Source organism: Halichoerus grypus, chromosome 2 (assembly GCF_964656455.1).
Source record: "Halichoerus grypus chromosome 2, mHalGry1.hap1.1, whole genome shotgun sequence".
Classification (NCBI taxonomy): Eukaryota; Metazoa; Chordata; class Mammalia; order Carnivora; family Phocidae; genus Halichoerus; species Halichoerus grypus.
In genome coordinates this window covers 66,745,525-66,767,541 of record NC_135713.1, presented here as the reverse complement: position 1 = coordinate 66,767,541, position 22,017 = coordinate 66,745,525, and the positions used below count along the sequence as shown (strand labels likewise).

Here is a 22,017-nt window from a genome sequence, read left to right as displayed (position 1 = left end):
TTTAAAACACTAATACACCTCTTTAAGATCTTTTGCATTTGTTGTTTCTTATGCCTAGAACATGTTGTTCCCACTTTCTTCTGGTTTTTACTCAAATGTAACCTTTATATAAAGCCTTCCTTGGCTACCTAATCTAAAATGGCCGATGCTCCTCACAAGCCCTATCCTTACATGCCTTATTTCTTAATTACCTACTATTTCCATTTAACATACTACATCTTGTGCTATTTATCTCAAGTATTGTTTGCTGTCCCTCAAGAATGTAATGTCTATAAGGGCAGGGATTTTATTTTTGGCCAATTAGCCTACTCTCGTAGCTCCAGAGTCTAGAATTGTGTCCTGTATCTGATACTGAATATATACATGTTGAATTTGTGAATGAATTCACACAGTTTTTCTATTACTCTATTTTAATAATTCATTTATTCATTCAACAAAACTTAATTATGTCCCTTTCAAGCATTGTACTAAGCACTGGAAATTTGGGGCTTGGATGCAAATATAAGAATAATTTATTTATTATTTATTATTATTATTATTATTTTAAAGAAAGACAGACTGCCACATGCAGCGCCTCATTTGGATGTGTCTGGAGTCTTGGAAGCTTGACTACCCTACGTTCTCCTACAAATGGACCTTGAGAGCTTGTTTGGAGGTTCTAGCAGGAGAGCGCAGCTACTCGTATACGCTTGACCGAAGAACGGTCCTCCTCTATCGGGGAAGGTCGGGCTCTTCGACCGAGCACGCAGCTTCGGGAGGGACGCACATGGAGCAATGAGGGAGAAAGGAGACACCCGCCTAGCCAGCCAGATCAGCCAAATCAACCTGGCGATCAATGGGGTGACAGATGTCGCAGCCAGATCGCCCTCACATCCAAATATAAGAATAATTTAAACCAGGGGTTGGAAATCTATAGTTCACTGGCCAAATCCAGCCTGTAACCTGATTTTATAAATAAAGTGTTATTGAAACATAGCCACACTAAGTCATTTATGTGTTGTCTATGGCTGCTTTCACACTACAATAGCAGAGTTGAGTAGCTATGACTGAGACCAGACAGTAAGGCCCTCAAAGCTGAAAATATTTTTCAGCAAAAAATATTTGCAAAGAGGATAATTCACTTCAACTTCTAGTCTTTCTGTTTGCAGATCAAATTTTGAAGGCCCTGATTACTGTGATAGCATTTTTAGCAAATAAATATCTTGGGTTTACTATGAAATGAAGCTTTGAATACATCAAACTAGAAGTCACATACTTTCTTACTGACTTTATTCTAACTGAATATATAGTCGAACATTTCTTTTGATGTATATTTTTAAAAATGTTTATTATGTACTTTGCATTGAGCACTTCAGAAAAGAAAATTATTACAATGATTTCAAAATGCAATTTCTGGATTCAATAAATATCCTTTATAACTACAACCAATCAATATCTACAATTGTATGTAGACACTATGTCAGCTAACAAGTAAAATAACTATATTATCTCAGGGATGAGAAACATGCATGATCACTTAAGTCACTTTGCCACCCCATTTTTTTAAAAACATGATTCACATTTGTTTCAAGTACATATACAACCATTGCAAGAGTTGAATTAGACCACTGAGGTTAACACCTTAAAACTATGTAAGATTATGATCTTTGTTCCCTTAAAAGAAAATTCAGTTTAGTGCAAAGAAATTCTAGAAGAAACTTTCAGGACCCTTGATCAGAAGCTTCGGTACTTTGCTGTACTACTCTGGTGTACATTAAAGTTCAAGAAAGGCCAAGAAAGAAGAATGGTTCCTCTTCCCATTGAAGACACAATCCAAAGAATATGTGAACTAGCATTCTACAAACTAGCTAGCCATCAAGAGTTATCAATAAAGGACACTTTATGTGTGTGAGTACATTTAAAAGCCTTAGCCAATGTTACAAAAAGAAAACATTTAGAGTATTATTTATGAATACAAGCATAATTGGTGTTTTGTCTTCTATAAATAATCATCTTTGAAATGCTAAAAGTGAGTTCCACCTGTGGCTCTTTCCTGATGTGAGAAGCTATGGGTACACATGGGATGATCTACTGATTTACCTTCTCAAAGTATTCTTTGGAAGCAGTTGGATGTGGCTTGATTGTAGGAGAATCTGGGGTCCAGTTTGCTGGGCAGACTTCTCCATGGGTTTCCACAAAGTGGAACACCTTCACCAGGCTGGGGGTCTCTTCCACACTTAGGCCCACGGGGAGATCATTGACACTCAAATGCTTGATGATTCCACTGGGGTCAATGATGAAGAGACCTCTTAGAGCAACACCCAGGTCTTCTAACAGCACGCCATAGTCTCAGGAAATCTGTTTAGTCAAATCTGACAAGAGTGCGATATTCATGTGGCCCAAACCACCATTCTTCCTTACTGTGTTGATCCAGGCAAGACAGATGAAGTGGGAATCCACTGAAACCACAACTTCACAGTTCACATCATGAAATTCGTTGGCTTTGTCACTAAAAGCACCAATTTCTGTAGGACACACAAAGGTGCAGTCCAAAGGATAGAAGAAAAGCACCAAGTATTTCCTCTTAAAGTCACTAAGGCTTAGGTCTTTGAACTCCCCATTGATAATGGTGGTGACCTTAAAATAGGGCACATGCTGGGTGACGGCAGGAGCATGGTATGAGGAACTGGTGTTAAAAGTGAATTTTGCTTGACCAGAACCAGACTACAATACATTTGTCAGCAGGTTCTTCAGAAAGCAGCAGGTCTAAGGGCTGCAGAGGCCTTACTTATAATGTAAAAAGAAATGCCCTGACTTTCATATTCAAACATTCGAACTGTCTACTGTTGAAAATCTTTCTGGGGCGCCTGGGTGGCTCGGTCGTTAAGCGTCTGCCTTCGGCTCAGGTCATGATCCCAGGGTCCTGGGATCGAGCCCTGCGTAGGGCTCCCTGCTCAGGGGGAAGCCTGCTTCTCCCTCTCCCACTCCTCCCTGCTTGTGTCCCCTCTCTCACTGTGTCTCTCTCTGTCAAATAAATAAATAAAATCTTTAAAAAAAAAAATCTTTCTGTACAGGAATTTGAGGGGCAAACTGCATTTGCAAGGTAATAAAGAATCCCCCCTTCAAGTGTTTATTTCCATCATGTAACAGCTCCCATTTTACTATTACCCTCCTCCTCTTTGGTTTGTTTCTTTGTGTGTGTGTGTGTGTGTGTGTGTGTGTGTGTGCGCTTCCTCATGAAAACTTAAGAATGAATCGGTTGTTAGGCAACATACCGGATGAATGAACATCGGTTTACGTCCAGCCAGTTGCCCCATCGTTAAGTGAGAAAAATGATCCTGGCATTGGTGGTGGTGGTGAATCAGCAAGTTAACTGGAGCTCTGACTAAACAGTGATCTGAAACTCACTAGTGCATATACACAATCTTTTTGCTCAACAAAAAGTTTTGCAAAAGAAACATTTTTTTTCATTTTCAAAAGAAAGCTACATCTTTTTGAGTAGTAGGAGAAACCCATTTAAATCCACAGATGGTATGAATCATTCAGGCTTTCTTTTTACAAGCTAGTGTAAAGAATAAGTAAAGTCAATTGCCAAAGTTAGAGAAATCTTGGCCTTTTTTCTGGGCATGAGCCACCCTTCTTCAAATCTTTTTAAGGACTCAATTTTTGGAGGGGGTTTCACAGAGAGCTGATTAGAAGGTATAGAAAAGGAGGAATCTGCCAACTGTTTTGAGACAAAATTATTTAGTCAGGGAGGGGAATTGTTCTTTCAGTAAAAATCTGAAATAATACTACTAATAAGACTTTTTTTGTTGTTGTCAGAGAGAGAGCATGAGCAGGGGAGCGGCAGAGGGAGAGAGAGAATCCTAAGGAGGTTTTCACTCCCAGTGCAGAGCCCAATGCCGGGCTTGATCTCACAACCCTGAGATCATGACCTGAGCCAATATCAAGCGTTGAATATTTAACTGACTGAGCCACCCAGGGGCCCCATATTACTAACAAGACTTTTAATGAAGTACAGTAAAAAATAGAGTGGGCAAATTAACATACTAATACTCATTTTTATTAATTATGTTCAGTTAGCCACTGTATAGTACATCATTAGTTTTTGATGTAGTGTTCAATAATTCATTAGTTACGTATAACACCCAGTGCTCATCACAGCACAAGCCCTCCTTAATACCCATCACCCTGTTACCCCCTCCTCCCACTTCCCTCCACTCTGAAACCGTCAGTTTGTTTCCCAGGGTCCATAGTCTCCCATAGTTCATCTCCCTCTCTGATTTACCCCCTTCAGATTTCCCTCCCTTACCCTATGGTCCTCCATGCTATTCCGTATGTTCCACATATGAATGAAACCATACGATAATTGTCTTTCTCTGCTTGACTTACTTCACTTAGCATAATCCCCTTTAGTATCATCCATGTCGATGCAAATGGTGGGTATTCGTTGTTTCTGTTCAGGGATCATTTCTATAGTTTGTTAATACTCATATATTCTTTTGTGTGTGTTCGTGTTTCTTACCAGAAAATATTTCTGCTAAATGCTATCTAATATCTGTACAATTTAAAATCTTTAATTATTATGTTGTAATTACCAATAAAAAAATAATTTGTCAACTCCATGAAAAACTGAACATCTCTAATTTCAAAATTTATCTTCCACAAAGCAAAAATTGCCTGAAATTTCACCATCAGAAGTTCATTCTTTCCCATCTTATTTATTTTATAAATTTAATTCACAATGTTGTCCCTCAAAGTTCCTCCACCAGAATCACCCATTTCAGCTAATTGAAATCATCTAGGCATCCAAGTTATAAAACTGTGCGCTACTCTTTTTAATCATTTCACCTTTATGATATACTATACTTCTAAACTCTATGAATTATTCTCTCTTCTCCATCATGATTTTCATTACCCAATTCAGTCTCCTTAAAGACACTCAAATGGATCACTACAATGATCTCATAACTATTCTCATACTTACCAGACAACCCTTATCCAATAACTCATGCTGCTTCCAAACTGCCCATCTACCATGGACTTAATCAGGACATCTTGACATTAAGGATACAAGAAAATAATAACAACAAAAAAAAAATGTAAAAAGACAGATGGTTCCTGACATTACCTACAGAATAAAAATTTTTAAATCCTCACCAAGTGATTGAAGATGGTATGGAAAGAACATTGGTTTTATACCATTGTTCTAGTATTTATTTGCTTTTTAATCTTACAGAAATTATTCAAATTCTCAGAGTCTTAATTTCTTTATAAAGGTTAGTAATACCTACCCAAGAAAGTTGTGATCTTAGTAAAATAAGACTATTCACATGAGACTGTTAGTAGAGCAGAAAATCTAGAAATCAGTTTTTCTTCTTTCTTTTCTCAGTATATTCCCAAACTGCTTTTTAGATCCCCCTGCCAAGCCAAACCCCTTGCAATCCAAACTCTAACATTCCAATTTCCCACAAACATATGCACATCTGTATCTCATTTCTTTTGCCTGGAATTCATCACATCTCTTAGTCTTCTTCACTCAGTCACCTTCTGCTCATCTTTCAAAACTTACATCAGGTATTACTTATGGGACAATTTCTTTCAGCCATCTGCAATTTCCTTCAGCCACCTGCACTTTCCTTCAGGTGGGACAATTTCCTTCAGCCACCTGCACTTCCCAATCAGAAGAGATTTCTGAGCCCTCTAGGCTAACAATACCACATTTCCATGTTTTCACACGCTTTTTGTCAAGAACTGTAAACGATGTGAATTTTTATCTACTCTCAAGCTGACAGGTTAGTCTGTCACATTTTCATGCTGGCAAAAGACAAGAGAATCCTGTACTAGAGACAACAGACTTTGTTAATCACAGCACAGCAAGCAGCATGAGTTGGTTTTCCTTTCTTCCCAAGTCCCATGGTGTGGAGGGAGAGGGGGCCTGGGTGGATGAAGAGCATGCAGTGGAACCCTGAGCTTAGAGAACCTGAATCTGTTAATGAGCTGGGAACAAACCTGCCAATGTTTGCCCCAAAGGGAAGCATCTTTATTATACTGGACAAACAACAAACCTGCACTTGGCTCTGCAAGGAGAGGCTAAAGCTTTTACTCTACAAATATCTGTATAAAGGTAAAGTAGAATGAAAGAGCAATTAGTTATGCTTGCATATTTTGCAGAAACCTGAGAGTCTCATGGAGAACTGTACCCCTACACTTTCATGGGAGCTTCCCCTTTGTTTCCAAGTTGGTGGTAGAGAAGGAGGATGCACATTGGACAGTGTCCTATTCCCAGTAGGACCCAAGTGCCCATAAAATGGGCATCTGCTGTATGTTTCAGAATAGAAAATCTCCAAAGAGGAGTAAACCAAGGTGAAAATCCAAAGTAAGTAAGGTAAGCCCAAATTCTAGGATAGTTCTAAATATACATATTTTTTTCTCTTTAACAGAAGTGACTGTAAATTATTTAACTATATTTTTTAGTTTTGTAAGGTTTATGATATAAATAAAATCACAAAACTCAAAAGTTTTCTTTGTTTTTGGTTCAAAAAGTACAGGCCTTATAGTTACCAAAAATTCATCTAAAAACTATGAAAAGTAGCTATATCTTAATAGGTATCTACTGTGAGCCTCACTCTTTATCTACACAATTAATCCTGATGCCAACCACATGAGGAAATTTCTATATTCCAAAGTTTTGGATTGATTGATTAAGTGGCTTACCCAAAGTGACAGAACTAATAAGTGGAGGACATACGTTTTTGTTTTTTTTTAAGCTAATCTATTTGGTTCCAAATTCTATGAGCTAAACTCCCCTATGTGAATTCTCCTCTAAGCTGACTCCCCTTAGCTCCACTAGCAGCCAAGACTGCAGAACTAAGTGAATTGGAGTTAATTCTGGAGGTTTGCCCAGACTCAGGTCCGGGAGTGACTATATCAATAGTGCTAAGCGGGAGCCACCAAGGTGCAGAGAAAGAAGAGCACCTAAGTCTCACTTCACCCGCCTTCCAATTTTGGCTGGAGTCTGTCCTAATTGCAGGTATACTGGAACACAGTGGTTTCCTTTTCACTTCATAGGAAGGTTGAAGCAGCCTCTCTTTGACGGAAGAGGTGGGGCCACTTAGAAATGCAGAGCAATTTTACAAAGATTTCTATTAACATTTCTATTTCTCAGATTAGCATTGTTCATAAAGCCTCAGATGGTTTCTTTCAATCATCCATTCATCTCTCCGTTGAGCCCACAAATACTTGTGGCAGGCTAATGAAGTGCCTGATAATGCCATAGAACGAAGAGAGGACTCAGTGTAATGGAAGGAACATGAACTTTTAAATCAGACAGAGCTTAATTGGATCCCTGCCTCTTCTACCATTTATAAGTTTTGTAACCACTCTGAGCCTCTGTTTCATTGTACATAAAGTGAAAATAATAATCCCTATCTCTATCAATGTATAAAGATAAAACCAAAGAACTGTATCAGGGCACCTGGGAGGCTCAGTTGGTTAGGCATCTGTCTTCGGCTCTTGGGGTCCTGAGATCAAGCCCTGCATCAGGCTCCCTGCTCAGTGGGGAGTCTGCTTATCCCTCTCCCTCTGCCCCTGCCCCCACTTGTGGTCTCTCTCCCTCTATCCCTCTCTCCCTCTCTCTCAAATAAATAAGTAAAATACCTAAAAAAAAAAAAAAAAAAGAACAGTATCAGTTGCCTAACAGAGTGCCCAAACAAGAATGCCATCCCCTTCCTTTCTTTCAGACGCTACAAGGCTATGATGTATTATATGCTACTCCTGGGAGACTAATGGATAACATAGATAAAGAAAAAATTGGTATCAGATAATGGAAATATTTAATTTTAGATGAAGCTGTCTGCATGATAGATATGAATTTTGGACCAGAAACGAAGAAGCCAAACTTCTGCCTTGGGACGCCATTAAAGGAACATCAAACCCTTATGCTCAGTGCAATTTTTTCCAGAGGAAATTCAAAGTTTGGCTGGGGAGTTTTGAAAGTTGAATTATCTGTGGCTGTTGGACAAGTTGGGTGGAGCACACAGAGATGATCAGCAGACTATTCTCCAACTTGACTAGTACTCAAAAGGAGGCAAACTTGTAGAAATTCTGTGAAACATAGGTGATGAAAGAACTATAGTCTTTGTTGAAGCTAAGAAAAAAGCAGATTTTATTGCAACTCTTCTTTTTCTAGAAAAAAAATCGCAACTTCAAGTACTGATGGTGATCTGGAACAGAGAGAGAGAGAGAGAGAGAGAGAGAAAGAAAGCTCTTGGGGATTTTCACTGGGAAAGTGTCCAGTCCTTTTAACTACTTTAACTGCCAGAGAGCTGGATATTGAAAATATCATTAATGTTATCAGTTTTCATATTCCTTCTACTATTGATGAAAGTGTTCATTGAATTTGGTGTATTGGTCATTGCAGGAACACTGGCAGAGCATTTTCCTTTTTTTGCTCAATCAGATAACCTTTAGCTTAGTCGCTAGTAAGAGTACTATTAGATGCTCAAGCAGAATGCTCCTGCATAGTTGGAAGAAATGCCTTTAGCACATATGTCCTGGCTTCAGTGACAGTATAAGAGGAAACATGTTTGCATCAGTTAATATTCAAAATAATTATCAAGGCAAAAGCACTTTGAACATACAGAATTTTCTTCTTCACAAACTCCCCATCTGGTATGATCATGATAGACATGGGATTAAAGCTAAAACATTGAAGCTTGTGCTACAGGTTTGCTGTGGAGAGGCAAACAGTTTTGACTTTTGAGCTTTTAACACAAATGTGAAACCTAATATTCTTGTGTCTCCAGTCCTTCTATTCTCACTCCTACCCTTTAAGAAATAAAGTCTTACTGACTAGTTAATGTGAGATGCCAAAAATAACACTATTTAATTACTGATACAAATGGTGTTAACCAGAAAGATGAAAGCATTCTGTCTTGCAAAAAAAAAAAAAAAAAAAGTCCTTTAAAGAGTTTGTAATTTACTTGGGGAGAGAATAGAGAAGAACCAGAATGGAAGACAAAATATTCTGCCGGCCATAAAACAGAAAGAAAGTTGGTGCAATGGGAATATAAAAGAAAAGCTACTTCCAGCCTGTGATACTAAGAATTTCATCAACATGAACCTGCCCTTCCTAAATCAATAGTAATGACCTGTGGAGATGGTTTTCCATCTAGCTAGTTTAATTGCCCCCTCTTGTCTTCTTCATTGGCTTCAGCATGATTACAGGAACAGAGAGGAAAACAGTCAGATGGAAACAAGAAAAGGCACAACTCAAGAGAATCAACCTTTCTTGCCCTTTCCAGAGAGAACGGTATTGACATCAGTTACCCTGTGATTTTGCCCAGCCTATCTGTGGCATTTGCCTACTCTCTCTTAAAGAGTCCGCTTGGTAGTATGCCCTTGAAACCCATATGTGAGTGAAAGCCACTGGCTTTGCAAACCACAGCTCATCTCTTAGCACCTCTCTCTGGTGCTACCAGTTTACCCTGATGGCAGTGCAAGTCCTTTAAAAATGGAGCAGCCAATTACCTCCTTGCCTCTACTTTAACACTACTTACAAATGATCTGTTTCCCAATTCTTGTTCTTTCTGCTCTAGCCTTTTTCCTTTTTGAGGTAACAGAACTTTATTTTACCCTTTTATTTTGAAATAATTATAGATCCACAAGTAGTTGCAATGTAACCTTTACCCAGTTTTCCCACTGTTTCCATCATTCATAATTATAGTATCAAAAGCAGGAATTTGGCATTAACAATGTATGTATACAGAAGTAGCAGATTTTTGCTTTCCTTATTGCTTTTTAAGTGCTTCTTGTGAGACCCACAATTTCTTGCTGTGATTAAGCCCCAAGTTGGACGGACAGTGTGCAGAAGTGGAAATGATGCCAGGTGCATTCTGTGTCAATCCTTCTGCGGGCACAAGCTTTCCAAGATAAACACGTCTCCAACATCAGGAATCCTTTCTATGTAAACTTTGGCAAGACAGTTAAAACACACACAGTGAATGTAGGAAATGTGGTTTGCTTAGGAAAATCTCAAAAGAAGATATTTGGTTAGCTTTTCTGCATTTTAATTGTCATTGTAGCAAATAAGTGTAGATTATAATAAAATTACTTTATTTTACTTTACTGTGGTCACTTTATTTATTTATTTATTTATTTATTTATTTATTTATTTATTTTTAAGTAGGCTCCATGCTCAGCATGGAGCCCAACATGAGGCTTGAACTCATGACCCAGAGATCAAGATCTGAGCTGAGATCATCGGACGCTTAACCAACTGAGCCACCCAGGCACCCCAAGTATTTTTTTTAAGATCTTATTTATTTATTTGAGAGAGAGAGACAGAGAGCACATGAGAGAGAGTGAGTGTGAGCTGGGGCGGGAGTGGGGAGGGGTCCAGGGAAGGGCAGAGGGAGAGGGAGAAGAAAGCTCAATCCCAGGACCCCGGGATCATGACCTGAGCCAAATGCAGACACTCAACCAACTGAGCCACCCAGGCACCCTTCCAGTGTATTTTTTTTAAGATTTTATGTATTTTTTCAAGTACTCTCTACACCCACAGTGGGGCTCGAACTCACAACCCTGAAATCAAGAGTCACATGCTCTACCGACTGAGCCAGCCAGGTGCCCTTATTGTGGTTACTTTATTGTGGAATGCTTTGCAGTTAATAAAACGTCTTTATATCCATTTTCTCATTTTACTTTTAAATTACATTTGTTGAAGAGTATATATTGTTTTTCCTATTTAACAAATATAAAACTGGCTTAGAGACAGTAAAAAAATAAATAGGTGGAATGAGGGAGAAGACATTCAGTGCTATGAGAAAACTGACCTACTCAAGAGCATTTAGCAATTGTATTTTCATCTGAATATAAGCAATCTGCTTAAAAACTGAGGTGGAGTTTAAGTAAACTTTCTCCCTACTACTCTTCCTATGCTATAATAGCAACTTTCGATCTACAAGTAAAATTTCAGAATCTAGCTGAAGACTAAGAGTAATTAAGAATGACCTCTGTTATGGACTGAATGTTTGTGTGTCCCCAAAATTCATATATTAAGCCCTAGCCCCAAATGTGGTGGTATTTGGAGGTGGTGCCTTTGGGAGGGAATTAAGGTTAGATGAAGTCATGCTGGTAGGGCCATCATGATGGGATTAGTGCCCTCATAAGAAGAGACACTAGAGAGCTCCCTCCATCCACCACCACCAGGTGAAGACAGCAAGAAGGTGGCCATTTACAAACCAAGAAGAGAGCCTTTAGCAGAGAGTTCTTACTACAATCCCCCAATGTTGGCACCCTGATCTCAAACTTCCAGCCTCTAAAACTGTGAGGACAAAAAGTTCTGTTGTTTAAGCCACCCAGTCTATGGTATTTTGTTATGGCAGCCCAATCTGATTAAAACAACCTTAAGCTTTGGAATAGTAGTCTCCAAACTTCTATACTCTAAAACTCGATCAAAAGCTCAGGGACTTACTAAAAATGAATTGAAAAATGACCAGCAAACTTAAAAGTTTGGCTACCTCCTGAGAGAAAAATTAAGCATGACAGTACAAATAAAGGTAGGTAAATGCTCTCATTTTGTTCAGTATATTTTGTATACTGTTCAAATATTTGAATATTTTATAGTTAGTGTATTTATGTAATTTTAAACCAAGAAATTAGTATTTTCAATGCCTTAGTTTGTGTGTGTGTGATAGTGCATTTTGTTCTTCAAGTTGTGGCAGGAAAAAGTCATCAAAAAAGTTTGGAAATTCAGGCTATAATTTCATATGATCTTAAGGTAGCTGCTCAAGCCAAAAATGTTACCTTAACCTTCCTTACCCTCAAGCCATCACCATTAAAAAATCCACCACTCACTGAGCCACCTGCTATTATCTGCACTATGGCTATATTTAGGGCCATCTGTAGAGGATTGCAGGGTCTGGAAAAAGTCATACTCTGTACTCTACTCCAATATTTTTATTGAGACTAAATATTTGTAAATCATTTTCAAGAATCGCATTCAAGGGGAAAACCAAGCTAAATAACACAGTATAAACAGAGGTTTGTACAGATACCAGTGCTGAGTTGTAAAGCCAGGCAGGCAGCCCCAGATCTGAATTGAAATGTCATAGATCATTTTCAGAATCATTGACATCTCATTCCATGGATAGCTGTGAAGTTGCTGCAGCTGATTCTCTATAGCAAAACAGGCTAAGAACCCAGTCAGCTTTGACTTTAAAAAATAATTGTTCTTTTTCTAAATCATTTTCATGTATTCAATAATTCAACAAACATATGTTGAATGATGTCCCAGGCACTGGACTAGGCTTAGGTGAAGAACATGGGACAAGGAGTGGAGGGACACAATCTAAGAATTCTCAATATCCATTCTCCATAGGTCTAAGTCACAACGGGCTGGAAAATTTAGTTGTCCGATAAGCATCCATGAGTGGAAAAAGAAGTAAGAGTGTAAAAAGAGCAAACACATATCAAGGTTCAGAGGCAGGCTAAGGGTCAAAAGCAAAACTATGAGTCTGAGCCAAAGTAAATCTACAGCATTCATTCTATCCACCTGTCTATTTCAGTTACCATTAACCAAAAGTCTACTAGGCACAGGTACCTTGCTACCTGCTGTGGGGAATACGCAGATATGAAAACCACAGGTCCTGCCCTCAAGGGGCTTATGGACTAATGAAGAAGATAGTATAATCAAATAATTCTGACACAGATTAGTATGCATTAAATGTCATAACAGAAGTTGAAGTCAAGGGCCAAGAACCCCATGGGAGTGAGACAGAACTTCTGGCTGGACAAGCCAAGAAGTCACAGTGGAAGAGGTAGTATTTGAATAAAGAGAATGATTTTAACAGGACCAAACTGGAAGACCAAACAGAGGAAGGGTATTTGGGACTGTGCCACTGGACATAAAATCAGGCAAGAAGGTGGGGGTGTTCAATGCCCTAGGACCAGTGAGAGTCCACTGATCCAGAAATGGGGTATTCAGATGATCTCCAACAGATCTTGAGGAAGGTGGGCTGTAAAGGTTATCTCTCAACCTAATCCCTCCCATGGTATTATCTTTATCTGATTTGTAACTTGGATTTCCACATACAATTTTATTTGGGGAAATCAAGGTTTTATTCACTAAAAATATTTTAAAGTCTGAAAATCACCGAACTAGCACATTGACTGGTTAATGTATGGAATGAAAGAAATGTGCTCAGAAGAACTCTCAGGCCAGATCCTGGGAGACATTAAGAGCCCAGGAGAATGTCATTTATACAGAGAGCAATGGTGTGGTCTCTAGGGAAACAAGGAAACTGACTACTCGAGAAAAACTGAATTATGAAGTGACTCTTGGGTTTAAGATCAGGAGGGAGAAGAAACTGAGGTAAAGAGTTTAATCGGAAGGGGACGACAGCAGTTCAGGAAAAATACTCAGGGCCTGCATAAGGGGAAAGAAGGAAGGAAAAAAAAGGAATGTAGGCAAGTGAGAGGGAGGCTAATGATTTGGGTCTCTTTTAATATCTGTTTAATACTTATATTTGCAGTGGTACACCTACACACATTTTTAATAGACTTTATTTTTTAAAACACTTTTAGACTTATAGAAAAATTTCAAAAATAGTACAGAGAGATTCCATATACCTGCACCCAGTTTCCCCTATTAATATCTAATATCACTAAGGTACATTTGTTATAACAAATAAATTAATATTGATATGTTGTTATTAGCTGAAGTCCATACTGTATTCATATTTCCTTATCTTTACCTAATGTCTTTTTCTGTTCTAGGGTCCAGAATACCACACTACATTTAGTCATCATGTATCCTTAGGCTGTGACATTTTCTCAGACTAGTTATTTTTAATGACCTTAACAATTTGGCCAAGTATTTTGTAGAATATCCCTTGGGGTTTCTCTCATGTTTTTCTCATGACTAGACTGGATTATGGGTTCTTGGAAGGAAGATCACAGAATGGCACGATGAAATGCCATTCTTACCACATCGTATCAAAGATACACACTGTCGACATGACATCATCAATGATCACCTGGCTGAGATAGTATTTGTCAGGTTTCTTCACTGTAAAATTACTCTTTCTCCCTTTTTTCATATTTTACTCTTTGGAAGGGAGTCACTATGTGATTTGTTAGCGAAGAAACACTTTCCTCAGTTCAGCTCTGATGCCTATTTGGGTACTTCATTCAGTAATAAAAAAACAAAACAAAACAAAACAAAACAAAACAAAACAAAACAAAACCCTGCAGTAGGTTAAGCCCACAAGACTTAAAAGTCACCTTAGCAAACATCTGTTGTGACTTGAGCAGGCCGTTGGGGGTCTCACTCTTAAACGAATTATGAAATATCACTTTCCACCATAAGCACTGTTCTCCCTGAGGACTTCAGATAGATCCATTTTCTCTCCATCCTTTCTCACCTCTCCAGTTATGCTTTGGTTCCAGGGATGGTCAAACACCCTTGTATACTGACTCCAAGTTCGCTTGGCTGAGGCACCCATATGAATTCTTCCTAGCAGCCTGCCCATCCCTACCCCAACACCCCACCTCCACTCTTCACATCTCACAGAACTGCTGCCTTTCCAGCCTCAATCCACCTCTCATTTCAAGGGAGTGATCAAACCCCCACTGCCACCCTGTCTTGTGGACTATAGGATGTCTCCACCACCCTACTTTCAAGCCATAGGTGACACAGGAGAGGGAGGTTCAAGTTCTTCCCTCCTCCATGTCCTGGGGACCATAGGGCTTCTCTCGGCATTCTTGCAGCAACCTGGACCAACATCCCTTTCTGTCTAGGTGACCATCCAAAACAGAAACTCTTCTGGTCACCTAACTCCTCTTTGTCTGCTCCTGACTTTTAAATGGTAGGACAGGATGTTAGAATAGAATTCTACCTGCCTGGTTTCAACCAAGGTGCTGACACATTCTATATCATAATTCAAAGTCAGTATGAGACAGATCTCCACATGCAGACTTTGCAAAGGAAATGTATCAGAATCATTGCACAACTCCTGTAACCCTTGACTGGATCAAGGCTATCAGGAAGCACTAGAATGTGGGGAGAGAAAACTGGTGAGGAGATTTTTTTCAGAGCCAGCTTTTAGAGCCCCAATCCTACCTTAACTTCTGTGATGGGGGCTTCTGTGGGGTCATGTAGAGAGTTTTGAAATATATCTTGTGTAGCTGGGAGATACAGTATCCAGGTGCCTGACTCTTGGAAGAGAAAACTAAAAAGCACTCTGGCAGCAAAATGGAACTAGTAGCCTGAAGTTTGGCCTGTACTCACGGAATTTCTCAGGAGCTATAGTGGCCAAAGATGATCATAATTTTTTTAACAGACCTTTCATAGAGAAGTAGGAGCTATATTCCTACCCCTTGAATTCTGATAAGCTCTGAGACTGCTTTGACAATAAAATACAGTGGAAATGACTCTCAATGCCAATTTCTGGTCCACTTTCTCTCTTTTAGAAAATTCTTTCTGGAAACCCTGAAGTACCATGTAATAAGTTCGACTACTCGGAGACCACCACGCTAGAGAAGCCATAGGTATCCCCTCTGGACAACCACTAACTTCCCAACCAATCCCAACCAAAGCACCAAACCTTGAGGTCTTGGACATTCCACACCTGTCCATCCTCTACTAAATACCACTGACTGACTTCCACCAATACCACATGAAGCAGTAGAAATGCCCAGTTGAGCCCTTCCCAAATTCCTGGTATAAAAAAATTATGAGATATAATAAAATAGTTGTTGTTTTAAGCCACTAAGTTTTGGCATAATTTGTTATACAGCAGTAGATAACTGTAACAGCAGCAAAGGAATGTTTCCCATGGCATTATGCGGGCCTCCCAGAAGACAGCAACAGCACAGTGTTAGCATCCGGGTTAGAGTTATGCCTAGAGCTGGGTCTTATTTAAAATGCCTTCCTGTAGATGCTAGTGGACCCAAGCATCAGGAAGCTGGACGTGAATACCAAACTGCTCAGGGCTATGAGAGGAGTTGAAAGCACACCTGTGACTGGAGGCATCTCACGGTCCCATGGGCAGTGGAGAGGTCATTTTCTCTACAACATTCTTACCACCTGTGACAGTGAAGGTCTTTGCTTTCTTAGGTTAACTCTAGGTCTTTGTTTTCTTAGGCTAACTTTCTGGATCTTGTGAGGACTTTATCTTTTACACCCTCTTTTGGAACACTTCTTGCATCCTTGGTTAAGCCATAAAAGAGCTTACTGCTTTGAGTCACTATTGAGATTAGCATAAAATCCTATTCATCAATGACCAGAAGGATCCTTTGAATTGGAAAATCTTCTATACTTAGGGAAAAAATTGGAGCTCTCTTCTTAAATAATTAGTAATTATCTTATTGCAACCTATGGAAAGACAAAATTAAAAAGTGGATACAAAGGAATATAACGGCTAGCCCTAGGGATTCCCTTTAAAAGTTGAAAGGATAGAAAATAGACTTAGAAAAAATAAAGTCCACATTCAACATAAATCCCCCTCCTTAAAATCTGGCCCAACCTCCTCAACAAATTCCTTTAGCTCCAAAAACTCCTCCACCTTCCCCAGAAAATCCCTTAAACACCCAGCTGCCTGCTTTAGCCTCCCTTTCCCTACATGATCTATAGACAGCACTTCAGCCTATTCCCTAGGCCCAGGGTATACAGGTTGCTCGTGTAAATGCTGAAAGCCAGAAAGTGAACGTAGCAGAAGCACCCAGGATGGACAGTAAGGCTCACTTTGCTGGGCTCTATAATCAGGTTGTACCAGTGTCGGGCCTTCCAATGCAATATTCTTTGTGGATATGTCCTGCCTTCTCTCCTTGCCTGCCCGTGTTGGCAAAGAATTCACGTCCCTTGGACAACAACGGATCTTTTGAAGTGTGAAGCTCTTTTACCTCCACTTTCAGAAGATCCTACCAAACTTAGAAAGGAATTAGAAAGATTAGTGGCCATTTACAACTCCACTCACAAGGACATTGATTGGTTGCTGAGGGATGTTCTTCCCACCTATGATTATATTGTAGTTAGTAGACAAGCTAGATGACTCCGTAGGGAAAACCCCCCTCAGAGATGAAACAGATGACCAGAATTTCTCCCAGGCCCTCCTCCAAATAATCAGGAAATGAATCAACTTGGAGACTGATGTTCAAGAGCTAATAGAAGCAATAGTATATATAGGCTTCCCGCACTAAGGTGAACGGGTCTAAGGTTGAACTGCACACTTGGAAAGGAGAACATCTGAAGGCCTTTGTTGAATGCTTTATAGAGACCTTTCAAAGGCATACTACACTAAACCTTGGAGCTCTAGAACATAGAAATCTTTTAATTTCTGCCTTGCTGGGAAATTTTCTCCTTGATTTAAAAAGGCAGATTCAAAATAGCATGTTTGGATTGTCAAACTCTAAGCATTATAATGGAAGCAGCTACACAATTCGTGGAAGACAGCCTGCAGGAATTCAAGAAAAAGGAATTAAAAATCAACAATTCTGATTTGCAATTTGAATCTTTAGAGAAATAAAAGCATGACAATGAAAGCAACTTGAAGTCCACTCAGACCCTTTCTTATTTGCCTTTCAGACATTTGCAGATATTATTATTATTTTTAAATCAAAACATTGGAAGTACAATTGTCCCGCATTTAAGGAAAAGAAGCAAAAATTTAAACAATAATTAGCCCAGACTTCTAATAACAGACAAATACATTCCAAAGCTTCTAGGAGAAAACTTACATTCTTTCTCTGTCCCTTGATGATGTAAATCTTACCAGGTCTTTAAAATGTAAACACCCAGGAGATAACAAAACATAATCCACAATCACCTGAGACTGAAGAAAACAGAAAGAGAAAAGAGGCTTGTAAAATACCAACGTCTATTAAAGTTGCCTTGCCCAAACTCTAGTCTACACCCTCCATAAGATTCCTTGTCAAGGACAAATACAAATCTTAAAAATCTTCTCCACATTAGTAAAAAGCTTTAGCCATTTGACCAGGGAATCTTTTAACTTGTTCTATCTGACAGGGATACAATTTGAATTCAACTGCTATTTTTTAAATTTAAATTCTTTTTTTTTTCCAGATTTTTTTTATTATTATGTTATGTTAATCACCATACGTTAGATCATTAGTTTTTGATGTAGTGTTCCATGATTCATTGTTTGCGTATAACACCCAGTGCTCCATTCGGTACGTGCCCTCTTTAATACCCATCACCAGGCTAACCCCTCCCCCCCACCCCCTCCCTTCTAGAACCCTCAGTTTGTTTCTCAGAGTCCATAGTCTCTCATGGTTCGTCTCCCCCTCCGATTTCCCCCCTTCATTCTTCCCTTCCTGCTATCTTCTTCTTCTTCTTCTTTTTTTTAAACATATAATGTATTATTTGTTTCAGAGGTACAGGTCTGTGATTCAACAGTCTTACACAATTCACAGCACTCACCATAGCACATACCCTCCCCAATGTCTATCACCCAGCCACCCCATCCCTCCCACCCCCCACCACTCCAGCAACCCTCAGTTTGTTTCCTGAGATTAAGAATTCCTCATATCAGTGAGTTCATATGATACATTTAGCCAACATATAATATATCATTAGTTTTTGATGTAATGTTCAATGATTCATTAATTGTGTATAACACCCAGTGCTCATCACATCATGTGCCCTCCTTACTGCTATTTATAAACTAGTAAGTTTTATATGATTGTACCTGATTCACAGCTAAAATTTTAGAATTTGAGCTATAAGATCTCTGGTTGTGTCTGTCTGTATGTTTGTGTATGTCTATGTATGTACATTACAGATACGGTATTTTTCTACCTCCAGATGGTATTGGCAAAATTAATTTCAAAAAGAACTCTATATAATTGGCTTAAAAATAAGTGTTTATGAATGAGGTATTCCTAAAACTCAGAAATACAGAAACTAACTCAAATGTTTTCAAGTTCACGTGATCTGGGATAATCTGTAGTAAATAAAAGCTGATTTAAGTTTGTTGGTTTAATTAAAATAGGCATGTCTTTAGAGTTAGCAGCATTAAATATAATGCAGACATACAATGATTATTCTACCTGGGTTTACTAGTCAAGTAAGTTCATGCTATCTCTTTTGTCAGCAATGAAAATAGCTTGGGATGGTGGCTGACTTTCTCCAATGTCTCATGAAGTTTTCATGCATAATCCAAACATTATTTGTTGCAAGCAAATGACTTAGATAGATGTAAGTGTAATAAAAGTTTATAAATAAACTTTTCAGCAATAATTATGTTTCCCAAATATTTTTGGTAACTTGAAGCTTTAGAGTTTAACTAAGTTAAGTTAAATGGTGGATATTTATTAAATATCTAGATCATTTCCTGATAAGATAAAATACTGAAACATTAATTACTGAACATAGGCTTATCTACTCTGGCCTTCTATTACCAAGAGCTAAATATATCTGGGTCTGTTGGTAAACATGTCCTGTGCTATACCAAAAGGCTGCACTATGAGGAAGCTTGTATTTCCAGAAATTATGAGCTGTATTCATAAATTTGCCAATCTAACAGTTCACAAATGCTTACTTCTTAGTTTTCACTAGAAATTAAGGCTTCCAAAGTTTAAAAATTCTAACTAGTACATGTAATTAAAACTACTAGAAATAAGATGAGAAGCAACTCTGTATGCAAGGAAAGTAGGATGTGTTTTGAGGTTTAAAAAAGAAAGGTATGGAGATGCACTTTTGTTAAGGAAAAGAAAATAAATTTGTCCTAAAGTAAAACTGTTTTTTTCAGAATGGGAAGGAAGAAAATGAAGGACAAACTAAATGTACAAATTTGAAGACAGGGAAAGAGAGAGAGAAGACAATTTTACCCTGTGTAGTCAAGTTGGCTAAACACTGAATTGCTACAAGCATTTCTTAAAATAAGCTTTAATATTAATAGTTATCTTATGTAATTTTCTGCTAAATAATCTGCTAAAAGAAAAAGTTTTCTTGGACTATTGGTCTGCTCTTAATAAAATAGTATGAAAGGTTTTTCTTCACCTTTTAAGTAATCTGCCTAAAGAGCAAAGATTTTATATTTCACTATAATAATTTCCTGTACTTCATGTTGTCTCTCTCAGGTCTCTGATTACTTAACTGTCTTAACAGTATGAACTAAGCTTTGATTAAAATTATGTAATCTTCTGTTTTTGTCATTAAATCTTTTTTCACTTTAGTTAAATAGATAATTAGGGATTGTTTACAATCATCTGTGATCCTATTTTTTCAAGTGTCCAAACTTTTTGATATTTTTGACAAACTTTCCAAAATCAAATTCTGAATGAAGTTTTTTGACGGAAGAAATTTTGGATTTTCCAGAGCATCTCTGGAACATCTCAAAAGATCTGTTCTTTCCGTATAAAAAGAGATATTATATTAAACTAATTAGGCTTATTTGATGTGTTAAATTACAAGGGAAGCATTGTCAAATAAGTGATAATAAGCCTTCTTAGATTATACTTGTGTGGATATATGTTATTAATATATGTTCTAGTAATTGCATAAAATTCCTGAAATTCTGATATATCCTGGTAAAATGTTATCAGTTGGAATTGTAGTTATTATCTTAAAATTTTGTATCATAGAAACTACTAAATTTTTTTGTTAATAATGAATTCTCATCAGATCTTTAACCATGGCCATTTTTAAGTTTTCTTGCAATTTATGCAAGTTATTGTTTTATTCTGATGCTTTTGCAAAAGTATTTCATCTTTAGAGAGATTCAAGGAAAGGACTCTTAACAAGCACAGGTTTCTAGTAACTTCCAGACCATACCATTAAACTGGGTAAGAATTATAGTTTCTCTAATGGAGAAACTGATGGCTTCATAAAACTTCTAACAAAATAAAGATCAACAAAAATTATTTACATGGTACTAAATGAACTGACTAGGATGATAATATTTTTTATGATTTTTTATTTAAAACATTATTGGTTCTTTCATGTTTTGTTTTTCCAGATTCTCTTAAGCTGTCAGAAACTTGGCAAAATATACTTTTGTGAACAAAGAAGAAACATTTATCTTTTTGTCCTTGCCTGATCCCTCCAGAATTCAGAAACTCTTAGTGAATATTCTTATCTTCATGGCAATACAGTTATTTTCATAAGTTCAATAAGAATCTGTTCTCCTTGTAACAGTACACAATTGAAACGTTGGTTATATTACCAAGGCTTTGATTGGAATGTCATATTTGACAATGATGTGCAAGAATCAGATATAACCAGACAGCTTTAAGGAACCAAGTTTGACTTTATGGAACAAATAAAGCCCCTTGCTTACAGGGTTCCAGACAACCTTACCAAGTGAGCAAGGAAGATCATTTCCTGGCAAGCTCAGTAACCCCAAGCTATTTGGGGAATCTCAAGAAGAGAGAAATTTACCCAAATCTATAGGTATTGCAGGCAAAGTCTCATGGTGAGTCCTTGGCTTGGCTTCCTAGCCTCAAGTGTCTTTTAAAAGTTCAACCTGAGATGCGTTATGAAAAATTCCAGCAAAGTAGATTTAAAAGGGTCTATATCATCAATTGCTATTCTTCCTGTATCTATGTAAATAACCAGGTCAAGTTTAATAAGACTAGACTTATTTTGGAAACAAATTAGTCTTACTTTGATTATCTCTGATAGAAATGGAGGTGAATGTAGAGAGAAATTTTATGTCTCAATAGAAAACTATAGTACACCCTTAATTTATTATTATTATGTTATGTTGGTCACCATACAGTACATCATTAGTTTTTGATGTAGTGTTCCATGATTCATTGTTTGCATATAAGACCCAGTGCTCCATGCAATACATGCCCTCCTTAATACCCATCACCGGGCTAACCGATCCCCCCACTCCTCTCCCCTCTAAAACCCTCAGTTTGTTTCCTGGAGTCCATAGTCTCTCATGGTTCATCTCCGCCTCTGATTCCCCCACTTCATTTCAGATTCTAGTGCTGTTAATTGTCTTTGAGTTTTTATTTCCTACCTGCAAACTAACTGGATCCTGACTTCTTCTAGTTTCCTCCAATATT

At 38.0% G+C, this 22,017-nt stretch overlaps 2 pseudogenes; one reads left to right on the top strand and one right to left on the bottom strand.

Moving 5' to 3' along the window:
• Positions 1-1,930: 1,930 nt before the first annotated feature.
• Positions 1,931-2,810, bottom strand: LOC118518785 (thioredoxin-dependent peroxide reductase, mitochondrial pseudogene; annotated as a pseudogene).
• A 3,124-nt stretch (positions 2,811-5,934) lies between these two features.
• Positions 5,935-8,743, top strand: LOC118518784 (putative ATP-dependent RNA helicase DDX4 pseudogene; annotated as a pseudogene).
• The last annotated feature ends 13,274 nt before the right edge of the window (positions 8,744-22,017 follow it).